This window comes from Pangasianodon hypophthalmus, chromosome 19, assembly GCF_027358585.1.
Source record: "Pangasianodon hypophthalmus isolate fPanHyp1 chromosome 19, fPanHyp1.pri, whole genome shotgun sequence".
NCBI classification, from domain to species: Eukaryota; Metazoa; Chordata; class Actinopteri; order Siluriformes; family Pangasiidae; genus Pangasianodon; species Pangasianodon hypophthalmus.
In genome coordinates, this window is record NC_069728.1 from 19,461,779 (window position 1) to 19,474,797 (window position 13,019).

A 13,019-nucleotide genomic window follows, 5' to 3' on the forward strand; every position below is an offset into this window, starting at 1 on the left:
TCGTCTCCAGTGCTGATGAATAATCGAGTCCATCCTGTTAAATGGACCAGGATGTGACCCAAACCCGGCCCACTCTGAGGGCGGAGTCTGTCTGAGCTCACAGGAACTTTCCCACTTCTTCAAGACAGATGGATTTAAATGCAGCTCCGAGCTGCAAGGTCAAGATTCGACGCAATTAAATCACTGATTTCAGGATATTCGTGTCAAAAAGGATATATGAGGTGTGCATGAACTTCAGCTGATCTTACAGGGAACAAAATGAGCAAATCTGTTTCACTGGTGATGATGTAATAGTTTCACAGAGGATCGTTTCTTCTAGCTGATACTTGATTCTTATTGGCACTCTTCAAAATAATGTTTTAAAAAAAGACCATGTATAAAGATTCCACCCAAAGAACAGGAGACATTACCATCCTTTTAACAGAAATAATTCTGATTCAAAAATATTTAAAGTAAATACTGAAGAAATTACCCTCTAGGGTGCCACTACATGTGAAAAAATCATGATAAACTGCCTTCTAGAGTGCCCCATGGTAGATAAAACATGATAAATTGCCCTCTAGGGTGCCACTATGGTAAATAAAACATAATAAAGTGCCCTCTAGAGTGCCCCGTTGATAGATAAAACATGATAAAGTGCCCTCTAGGGTGCCACTACAGTGGAGGAAACATGATAAAGTGCCCTCTAAAGTGCCCTTATGGAAAATAAAATGTAATAAAGTGCCCTCTAGGGTGCCACTACAGTAAATAAAATGTAATAAAGTGCTCTCTAAAGTGCCACTACAGTAAATAAAATGTAATACAGTGCCCTCCAGGGTGCCACTACAGTGGAGAAGACATGATAAAGTGCCCTCTAAAGTGCCACTATGGTAAATAAAATTTAATAAATTGCCCTCTAGGGTGCCACTATGGTAAATAAAATGTTATAAAGTGCCCTCTAAAGCGCCACTATAGTAAATAAAATGTTATAAAGTGCCCTCTAAAGTGCCACTATGGTAAATAAAATTTAATAAATTGCCCTCTAGGGTGCCACTATGGTAAATAAAATGTTATAAAGTGCCCTCTAGGGTGCCCCGTTGATAGATAAAACATGATAAAGTGCCCTCTAGGGTGGCACTATGGTTGATAAGAGATGATTAAATGCCCTCTGTGGTGCCACTACAGTGGAGAACGCCTGATACAGTGCCCTGTAGTGTGCCCCTAAATGTGAAAAAAAAAGTGATGAAGTGCCCTCTTGGGTGCCAATAATTCTGGAGTTGACCGTAAGTTTCTCTGTCAGTTAAACAGCTGCTACGTGACAGAAGCTGACAGGTTTCTGAACGGTGTTTGACACTGAACAGAGAAACACCTGTGTGTGTGTGTTTAGGACCATCAGGATACACAATGCTGTCCTAATGATCAGATTAATGGACGAGATTAAAGGAACGGGAAAAAAATATGGAGGAGAGACAGCTGCACTTTATCTCAGCTGTACATGTGTGTGTGTGTGTGTGTGTGTTAGTTAATTCATTACCAAGAACAAACAGATCTGTGCTCGATTGTGCCAGACAGCCCAAAACTCTCGCCTGTTGATAATCTCCTGATCTCTTGAGTGTGTGTGTGTGTGTGTGTGTGTGTGTGTGTGTAAGGGCTTATGTAAGTGCCATTAACAACGTCAGTCCCTTCATTGAATAATATTTCCATACGAAAAAAAAATTGTAAGTGTATTTACATTCTCATGCTGCATGAAAAGAGCTGAAATTTCATTTTTTTTAAATATATTTTAAATGTATTAACGTAGCATATAGACAATATATAATGGCTTACTTACTGTACATATTCACCTCCTGTTGAATTTTTCCACATTTTATAGTGTTTCAACCTGAAACTGCAAAAGATTTAAAAAGAAGATTAATCAGAGGAGCAACCAAGAGGCCAAGGGTAACGCTGTACATGATGCCGCCACCACCGTGCTTCACAGTGAATACTTACGCAAGGTTTGGATGCATTTATGGATGAAATAAAATGTATATAAAATAATTTCAAATATTCTGTATTGGTAGTTTAAGGTAAAAGCTTTCTAAACCTCATATTGTGTCCTGTCATTGTCTTGTCTTTAATATACAGTATGATAGTTAAAAGTTTACATAATGACAGTGTGAGAATGAATTATTTATTAATCTGGAATTTATGTGTGTAACATTTCTCTACTTTACTGTATTTATTCCACAAATTTCAGCATTAATGCATAATACTAATGTTATATAAGAAGTACACTGTCATGTATTTGCACTTTATGTATTCCTGTGTAATGTGTTGGGTTTACCATGATCACAGGGAAATGACATTTCATTCCAATACATACAAGCTATATAGAGGAACGGCAATAAAAACCACTTGACTTGAAGTTAATACACCATCTATTAAAAAAAAAGTCCAAATAAATTCGCATAGTTTGCATTTTACCAACTTTTGGCAAAGCCTTGCGTATGAATTTCATCAATTAACCATCTAGAATATGTGAATTACTTTCAATTAACCAATGAAAATGTTTGTGAATAAAGTTTAATTCATAGTGAATCAACTTTTTATAAGTATCTAATTGGCGCTTTATCGAACAAACAAAAAGACCTTACTAAAATATGTGGGGAAAAAAACACGAACAAGGTGTACAGAGTCTGACGTCTGCAGATCTATGATTATAAACCCTTAAAATCTCTGTTATAACTCGTGCTGTTCGATTCTCGAGTCTTTTCTCGCATTGATTATTGCAACGCGCTCCTTGCTGGAGTCTCTAAGACTGCAGTCGTGGCCTAATGGATAGAGAGTCGGACTTGCAACCCGAAGGTTGTGGGTTCGAGTCTCGGGATCCGGCAGGGATTGTAGGTAGGGGGAGTGAATGACCAGCGCTCTCTCTCACCCTCAATACCACGACTGAGGTGAGACCCTTGAGCAAGGCACCGAACCCCCAACTGCTCCCCGGGCGCCGCAGCAGAAAAGGCTGCCCACTGCTCCGTGTGTGTGTTCACGGTGTGTATGTGTTCACTACTGTGTGTGTGCACTTGAATGGGTTAAATGCAGAGCACAAATTCAGAGTATAGGTCACCGTACCTGGCCACAAGTCACTTCACTTCACTACAATAAACAATAAATAAACTACAGCATGTATTTACAAAATTCAGCAGCTAGAATCCTGACTAAGCCCAGGACAAGTGATCACATCACTCCTGTTTTGGAGTCCTTGCACTGGCTCTTTGTTAGGTTTCATGTTGATTTTAAACTCCTCAGGCTCACATACAAGGCGTTGCATGGTTTGGCTCCTCAGTATTTGGCTAAGCTTTTAACCCATTACACCCCAAACTGTGATCTCCTCTCCTCCACTTCTGGTCTTTAAACTGTCCCTTAGACTCGTTTATGTACTGTGGGTGATAGGATGCTTTCTTCTTACGCTCAGAAACTGCAGACCTTATTATCATCTGATCTTAGAGATGTCCAGGCTTTTAGTGTATTTAAATCTTCTTTAGCATAGCTTTTACCTGATGACTTTTTTTTTCTTTTTTTTTTTTTTTAAATTATTACTACTGTTATTGCTATTATTATTGAATTGTATTTTATTATTAGCTGTTTTTAATACATGATTATATACTTTGTTTTATGATATGTACTTCTGTTTCTATTTTCTTTTCCTAATTAAAGTGCCTCAAGAAGCCTTTTTAAAGGCGCTATATAAAATAAAGTGTTGTTATTATTATTATTATTATTATTATTATTATTATTTGGAGTCGACTCCGTTTTCTATTCCGATATCGAGAATCGATTTCTCACGATACTTTTTTTTTTTTAACTGAAACACAAGACAGGAGAGTAATCCTCATATAATCTATCAGCTCAATATTATTTGTACATCATTATCACTGGAAGCATTCGGGCCTCACGACCAGGCTGTGCAATAGTTTCTTCCCCCACGCCATCAGACTCCTCAATACTCAGAAACTGGACTGAAAGAACACACACACACACACACACACACACGACTGAGCATCCTCCATCCTCTTTGCAGTTTTTTTTGCAAGTTTTTGCACATTACATTATGCTGCTACAATATTTATTATACTGTTCATAGGCTGCTACTCTTATGTTTACACTATTTCAGCTACTTGTATTGTACTCTTGTACTATCTGCACTATTGTCACTAGATTCACTTTAAACAGAACTGTGTGCTGGTCGGTGCTGCACTGGGACTTACTGCGCCCATTGTCTGTCCCAGTGGTCATTGTGCTGTCTTGTGCTGTCTGCACATGTTTGCACTTGTGCACTTTATGTATAAATTTATGTCCCTTGTAGTTCTGTGTTGTTCTGTGTTTGTCTTATGTAGCACCTTGATCCTGGAGGAACGTTGTTTCGTTTCACTCTGTACTAACTGGCTGTATATGGTTGAAATGACAATAAACTCCACTTGACTTGACTTGACTTGAATCTGTCATGGCATGCGAATATTATAAAGTACTTAGTTTGTCCGCAGCAAAAAAAAAAAAATGGCTCCGGGTGTGTGTTCACGGTGTGTGTGTGCACTTGGATGGGTTAAACGCAGAGCACAATTTCCGAGTATGGGTCACCGTGCTTATGGGCTACACGTCACTTCACTTCACTTCACTTATGTCAGTAAATGTAGCCTTCAGCTGAGCACTGAAAAGATTTATCATCGACTAATGTGATATATCTGTCTCATATATCTCTCTAATCAGATTCCTATTTTACACACATTAAAACACTAGTTTAAATAAAGAGTCGATTCTGTTCCGATTCGGGAATCGACTCCCAGATCAAGTCATAACAGCTTCAGTCTGCGTTACTCTTCATCACCACATGTGGGGGCCAGAGCACCACTAATACACACACACACACACACACACACACACACACACACACACACACACACACACACACACAGAAAGTTTACAATAGAATGAATCCATTAAAAGTCTAAACTAAATAATTTCTCAGATAAATTAAACACTATTAAATGTATAATAACATAAAATACTAAACAAATATATAAATGTATATATTCATTCATTATTTGTGAATATGTTTAGTCATTATTCGTTTATTTATTTGTTTATTCTAAGTCATTTATGGGATTAAAACATACAGTAACGTAGAGATTGATAGTCCATCCTTTAGGTAATAATTCAATTCAATTCAGTTTTATTTGTTTAGCGCTTTTAACGATGGACATTATCACAAAGCCGCTTTACAGAAATAAATGGATTCACAAAAATATATTGTAAAATGTGAATTTATCCCAGTATTTATTACAGAAAGTGATAAATACAGAACAGATACAAATACACACAACATTATGAATATTGTATTCCGAATACTACAGTACAGTTTACACTAAAATAAATACGCAAAAATAAAAATTTAAACAAATAAGATCAATAATCACGCTCTCTCTCACTCACTCACAGTGTTTTGTTTTATTTATTTATTTTTTAGTTTATGTTGAATTTTGTCTCAGTTGAATCTTGTCCCTGCATACAGACCCTCACTCACTCACTCACTCACAGTGTATTGTTGTTTGTTGCCCTTCTACTCCATCTTTCTCATGAGGAAAAAACTAAATAAGAATTTAATTGTACCAAAGTACATACGACAATAAAGATCCTGAAGCTTGAATCTTGAATCTTGACCCTGCAACTTTTGCTGTTGTTGTTGTTTATGTTGAATTTTGTCTCTGTTTGATTTTGTCCCTGCATACAGACTCTCACTCACTCACTCACTCAGTGTTTTATTTTATTTATTTATTTATTTTTTTGTTTATGTTGAATTTTGTCTCAGTTGGATCTTGTCCCTGCATACAGACCCTCATTCACTCACTCACAGTGTATTATTTTATTTATTTTTTTGTTTATGTTGAATTTTGTCTCAGTTGGATCATGTCCCTGCATACAGTCTCTCACTCACTCACTCACAGTGTTTTTATTTATGTTGAATTTTGTCTCGGTTTAATCTTGTCCCTGCATACAGACCCTCACTCACTCACTCACTCACAGTGTTTTATTTTATTTATTTTTTTGTTTATGTTGAATTTTGTCTCAGTTGAATCTTGTCCCTGCGTACAGACCCTCAGTCACTCACTCACTCACTCACTCACTCACAGTGTTTTTATTTATGTTGAATTTTGTCTCGGTTTAATCTTGTCCCTGCATACAGACCCTCACTCACTCACAGTGTTTTTATTTATGTTGAATTTTGTCTCGGTTTAATCTTGTCCCTGCATACAGACCCTCACCCACTCACTCACAGTGGCTTTTGTTTATGTTGAATTTTGTCTCGGTTGTTCCAGCATACAGGGGGCCGGCAGCGGGCGCGCGCTCGGGAGCGCGCAGCACAGAGCTCACCGAGGGGGCGGGGGGAGGGGGGAGTAGCTAAGCTAACGGTGTCGCTGATGTAGCTGTGAACAGTTACTCTCCGCTTTACCAAGCCGAGTTTAAACCGCCATGGCTGGAGACGAGACTAAATAAACACGCAGGAGAGTCATGGGGATGTTTAGAAACGTGACCATTTGCGTGTATTAAAATAAAACAGAAGTTTGGCGACAGGACTAAGCACTTTAGTTAGCTAGCTCGCGCGCTAGTTACGACGAACCGTCTAGCTAAGCTAGCTTACAGAGGAGAGAAAACCAAAAATAAATCAATAAAAGTAGCTCCGTGTTCACCTTTAGCGCCTCGCATGGATTAATTAGCTACTTATCCACGATTTAAAGATTGAAGAAGGGTTGAAAATCAGGGATTTTTTTTCTTTCTGGGTCGGAAACTTGACTGAGGTGAGTAACTTGGAGCTGCGCTCGTGCGTCGTGCTAACTCGCTAGTTATTTCCAGTTGCATCACATCTTTCACTCCTCAGCAGTTTGTTTTGTTTTGTTTTGTTTAACAATATGACGTGATAACTAGTTAACCTAATTGTTTATTCACTCACTGCTACCTCCCCTGGTTAGCTAGCATCCGTTTAGTTGAGCAAGAACAGCAATATAAACAGTAACATCTTGCTAATTTGGGATTAGCCGCAGATTTGTGGTTAACTTTCCACTGGAGTCTATAGCGCTGTCTTTAACTGTTTATAAGCCTTTATAATCCTTTATAAACAGGTAATAACGCACAGTACTCTTATTACCTGTGCTTAGTGATGCGTTGGGTCTGTAGGTAGCAAAAGGTAGTTTAAAAAACATCATGATTTTCTGTATTAATGCTATATTTTATTGTAGTAATGAACCTGAAACCACACACACACACACACACACACATTGCATTAATCCAGATTAATGTAGTCACCTGTGTGCTATAAATAAATTAATATTCAGGTGTATTTGTTAATATTTTGAGATTTAATACGTTTAAAGAGATCAGCTGTGCTCTAAATCCTAATTATAAACCGTTAAATATAATGATGTGAGGAATAATCCCCCGTGTGTGGCGCTGTTTAAGGAAAGTAATCAACGACACGGCGGAGGTGTGATGAGGTGAAAGTCACAGCATGTCCTGAAGTGCTTTATTCCTCTTACACCACAGCAGTCGGCCGTTACAGCTTTATTTTTATTCATTAAAGAATGATGTCATACTTTTTATCCGTTTGTAGTTACATTCTTACTTTGTTATAGCAGCTATAAACAATCTCTCTCTCTCTCTCTCTCTCTCTCCCTCTCTCTTGCCTTCTCTCTCTCTCTCTCCATCTCCATCTCTCTCCTTCTCTCTCTCTCTCTCCTTGTCTCTCTCTCTGTCTCTCTCTTTCCCTCTCTCTCTCCTGCTCTCTCTCTCTCTCTCTCTCTCTCTCCGTCTCTCTCCTTCTCTCTCTCTCCCTCTCTCTCTCTCGCCTTCTCTCTCTCTCTCTCTCTCTGTCTCTCTCTTTCCCTCTCTCTCTCCGTCTCTCTCCTTGTCTCTCTCTCTCTCTCTCTCTCTCTCTCTCTTTCCCTCTCTCTCTCCGTCTCTCTCTTTCTCTGTCTTTCTCTCTCTCTCCGTATCTCTCTTTCCCTCTCTGTCCTTCTCTCTCTGTCTCTCTCTTTCCCTCTCTCTCACTCTCTCTCTCTCTCCGTCTCTGTCTCTCTCTTTCCCTCTCTCTCTCCGTCTCTCTCTTTCTCTGTCTGTCTCTCTCTCTCTCTCTCTCTCTCTCTCTTTCCTTCTCTCTCTCTCTCTCTCTCTCTCTTTCCCTCTCTCTCCTTCTCTCTCTCTCTCCGTCTCTCTCTTTCCTCTCTCTCACTCTCTCACTCTCTCTCTCTCTCTCTCTCTCTAAAAGTTTATCACGTTACCAAAAAAAAAAAAAAAAAAAAAAAAAGCGTTAATTCCTCTGTCCTGAAGTTACAGCTCGTTGCAAAGCCCTGACACTGGAGACTCCTTCCATTAACGTTAAAAAAATTCTCCTTACTTTAAGAAAACGAATGACATGTCTGTCCTCTGTACGAGTTGCTGTTGATGAGCTGTTGCTATAGAAACGATAATGTATTAGAACGACCGCGTTAATATAAACCTGCGCTTCTGACCAATCAGATTAGAGGATTCAAGAGTCACTAAGTCAATTAGGAGACTGTTTGTAGCTGCTGTAACGTAAGTGAGAACAGGAACTAACTTAAATGTAGCTATAAATGGATAAAAAGTTGGATGTTCAGTCGATGTACGTAATCAGTATTGTAATGTATTGTGACGCTTTGAGTTTTTTTTTTTAACAGGTCACATGACCGTGCGTTTTGTCTCGATTTATTTATAGAAATCGCTTCATCCTGAATCAATTATCAATTAACACAGACGTCTTGACGAATCCCGATGCGTCCAGAAGAGTGCTCTCAGGGTGGGCGGGGCATACTCTCTCTCCCCCCTGTCAATCACAGTGACGCTAGCCAATCGTGAGTGTCTGTGAGCTCGTGTATGTGGAAGAGGGCAGATAGCGCTTTCCCCTGAGTGTGTTGGAAAAGATGCGGTTAGCTGGTTTCGCGTGTTTCCGAGGAATCGCGTGAAAGCCTTCACCCTCGCTGTCGGTGTCTGTCGCGTGATAGGGAGATCAGCGGGTGGTGGGCGGAGCCTGGGGGGGGCAGTATTGCTGGTTTTGACGTAAATACGGTTAAACGAACTCTTTATAATTTGTCTTTAAGTATCGCGATATAATCTCGTCACCCCGACTGGCGCCTGTCGTGATTGTAGAAGCTCATCAGAAATCACGTTTTGGAGTAAAGCACTGCGTGTGCCATGCTGTTGTAGTAAAATAATCAACGACAGAGTGGTCACTGTGACTGCTCTGAAGGTGATTAGTTTTCTCTAACAGCACATCCTGAAGTGCTTTATTCCTCTCATACCACAGCAGTTTATCATTACCGCTTACCATGAGCTATATGTCATACTTTTTATCCATTTATAGCTACGTTTAATTACTTCCTGTTCTTGCTTGCATTATAGCAGCTATAAACTAGGGCTGCAGCTATCGATTATTTTAGTAATCGAATATTCCATCGATTAATCGAGTTAATCGGATAAGAAGTAATTTATCTTTATTAAAGAGCAATACTAAATATACAAGAGAAAATAATCTCTTTATCTCTGACACTGGAGACTCCTTCTTTAAACGTCGTATAAACTTCTCCTTACAGAAAACGTCGTCATATCAGTGATTGTTTATGGGACATGGTTGTGAGTTTATTAACTGTTTCGAGACACAGCTGTCTTTTTGCTTGTACAAACTTTTTTTTTTTGCGTGTCTGTTTGTTTATTTGTTTATTTTATTTATTTATTTTGCTGCTGTTGGTTTTGCATGTGTTGTCTGTTATGCTGTAGTGTGGAGTTACTCCCTTTTTCGAAACAGTGGTATGTCACTCATAAACCGCGCTGCAACAAGGTCATAAAAATACAGCACAGGAAGTGAAAGTCTAGATCATGTTTCGATCAGCTGAGGATGTAAAAGGCTTTAGGGACTGAAGACGAAGGCAGCCAAAGTGTACGGAAAAGAAAAGACGTGAAACAGCGGCGTGATTTTACAAATTAACGTCCGTCTTCACGCAGCGCTTTATCCAGGTCAGGGTCTTAGTGACTGTTGATTTTTTTTGTTTCCATTAATTAAATGGATAAAATCTTTCGTTTGTTTATAAAAAAAAAAAAACAACAACTCTCGACTTCCTCTGAGTCCATGATTGTGTTTAGATATATTTAGAGCTGAAACACATCATCATTTATTCAAAAAAAAAAAAAATTCCATCGCATATTTATAGAGTGATAGATCACTCTTTCTGTCGTTTAATCACATCAAACTTTTCCTCTTTGTATTTTTGGAAGAACTGAAAAGAAAAACCACATCATGTCTGAAACGGAGAGCTTTTCTTTCTTTCTTTCTTTCTTTCTTTCTTTTTAACTGTTTTATTTGCATGAATTGTGTTTGATTGTGTTTTTAAGAGCTAAATTAAACCTCGCAGTCGCCCACTTCTTACTGTAGTCTTGCAAAAAATAAACAACAACAACAACAACAGCAGCAATAACAACAAAAAGCGGATCAAATTTAATCATTTCTGCTCCGGTTGTTGAAGATTTCTCTTACAAACGAGCGTCTCATGGAGTTCACCGAGTGACTTGTTACTAAAGAAGACATTTAGGTCATTAGTTTAAAAAATAATTCGATATTTCATAATGTTATATACGTGATTCAGGACTAAGAAGCGTTTAGATAGAACTGCTCTACATATTTCTATGTGTGTTCTGTCTTTCGAGTTGTGAAGATTTGTTTCATTTCCTGCACGACGCTCTCCTGACCTCAGGCTGCCGTTACCAGAGAGACAGAAATGTGATGGTGAAGGGAAAACGAGACACGGTTTCATTCCCCCCCACAACCGCTTGATTTTCTTGGCAGTGACGACGTTTGACCCTGAAATGTACAGCGTTATAGACACGACGTTGTTTTACTCCACACACTGCAGCGCTCGCTCTTTTCCACCTGGATATTAGACGACGAGTTCAGTTCTCTTCCTCTCTTCTAAGATTGTTAAATTACAAGGGAGTTAAAAAAAAAACATTAAATCAGAAATACAGTGGAAACGAAATATTAAAATAGATTTAAACGTCAATATGATCCACATGTTACAGATTTTCCCCGAGTGTTTTATTCCACTTACATGGTCCCTAGGTGGCGGGGGTATTTTGTCTTTGCGCGTCAGTCTGAGATTCTCGTTAGCGGAGTATCTCAATAACGAGTGGTTGAATGTTTGTAGGATTTATATGGAATTATCATTGTAACCTGCAGATTAGACTGATTAGATTTTGTACTCGGATAGTCGGCGAATTGAGACGCAGCAAAGGTCACTGCAAGATCAGATTTCTTCAGTAGCTTCCTTCCTGTTTGAAGTGTGTTTTAAGGTTGTTTCAGGCGAACGCATTAGTAAGAAGAAGGACCACGACATCGACATCGAGTTCTGCTAGTAATTTAACCGAGGTGTGAGTCTGAAATTGAAATCAGCGTAGATGTATAATGGAGATTTTTTTTTTTTTTTTTTTTTTTAGTTAACAAACATCACAATGTTAAGAGGGTGCTGTTTGCCCTCTTCCGCATACATGAACTCACAGACACTCACGATTGGCTAGTGTAGCTGTGATTGACAGGAGAGAGAGAGAGAGACAGGGGCTGTTCACACGACAACGTTTTCAGCCAAAAACGGGAAACTTTTTATGCGTTTTGCCTGTTCGTTTACACGACAACGGCGTTTTGGGGAGTGAAAACGCATATTTTTGAAAATAAGTGCAAGTTTTTGAAAACGCTGCCGTTATCGTCTCAATGTAAACACCTGATACGGGAATCTTTGAAATAGATGACGTCATGCGCGTGCGTAGTACGTGTTCGGTGTGTAGACATGCGCAGTACGTGTCTATTGTAAAGGCATTAAGCGCGAGCAAACGTACACAGCAATGGCGGAGAACGTGGTCGTGTTGCTGCTGCTCGAGAGTTTGCTAACGCTTCTTCAGCAAAGTGTGGATTTACTTCACCAATATTACAACCAACTAACAGGGTGACGGCGCCAACTACTGGCCTGGCGTACGTACTACAGCGTTTTTAGCCGTTATCGCGGATATGTGTAAACGCAAATCGTTTTGAAAACGTTGTTGTGTATACGTGAAACTTTTTGAGAACGCAAAAGAAGAACTCCTCCGTTCTTGACTACATCGTTATCGTGTAAACGTAGCGAGAGAGAGAGAGAGAGAGAGAGAGTTTATGCCCCTCCCACATCCGATTTTGTAGCTGTAAAGATTCGCGGTCTCGTATCGAATTTAAAAAATGCGACTATTTTCCGTTTAACGGTGCTTGTAGTGTTATTAAAGTAATATTTATGTAATAAAGCGAAGTTTCTTCAGGCCGCTTCTTGATCAGGATGACTTTTCACTTCTTTATCATGCTGTCTCACTGTAAAGGAAATAAAACTTGGGTTGCTTAGCAATCCTCAGAGTTGCTTAATGATCTTTGCACCTTTCTTTTGCACCTTTTTTTTTCCCCCCGATGTGGACATTTAACGGTTTTTCTCTCTGAGAATTATGTGACGTTAGAGTAAATGGTCCTGAAAGAGAAAGGAGAATAAAGAGCTGCGTATAAAATATTCTGGGCCGCGTTTCTCCGTCCTAACTTCCTGCTTTCGTTCTTACGTTCTTACACCAGTTATCATGTTCAGGATCGTATTCCTTTATTTCAGATTTTTACTTTTTTTTTTTTTTTCCTCCTTTGCTACTTTCTGAAAACTTTAATTTAAACCATTAACACTTTCAGATTTCATGCATTTTAACCTGAGATGTTCGTGGAGGTTCACGTCTCGGTTGGTCCTCAACACTTCCAGTCTTTTTGAATTAGTTAATGAGAATGATTTCAATCCGTTCTTCTTTGGTCAAAGACGTTCTTAAAGACTATCTGAGTAAAATATATATAATATAAACAAAGTATGAGAAATTTTGGAAGACATTTTGGTAAAAAGTCTTAATTTCCCCTCTGTATATGGAGACTTTTGGGACACGCTGTATAGATTTAC

At 38.9% G+C, this 13,019-nt stretch overlaps 1 protein-coding gene across 1 annotated transcript in view; it reads left to right on the top strand.

Moving 5' to 3' along the window:
• Nucleotides 1–6,394: 6,394 nt before the first annotated feature.
• The window catches only part of btbd7 (BTB (POZ) domain containing 7), a 50,624-nt gene continuing 43,999 nt past the window's right edge, over nucleotides 6,395–13,019 (top strand). The window contains 1 exon segment of the mRNA XM_034313756.2: nucleotides 6,395–6,812. The gene's annotated coding sequence lies outside the window, so the exon portion shown is untranslated.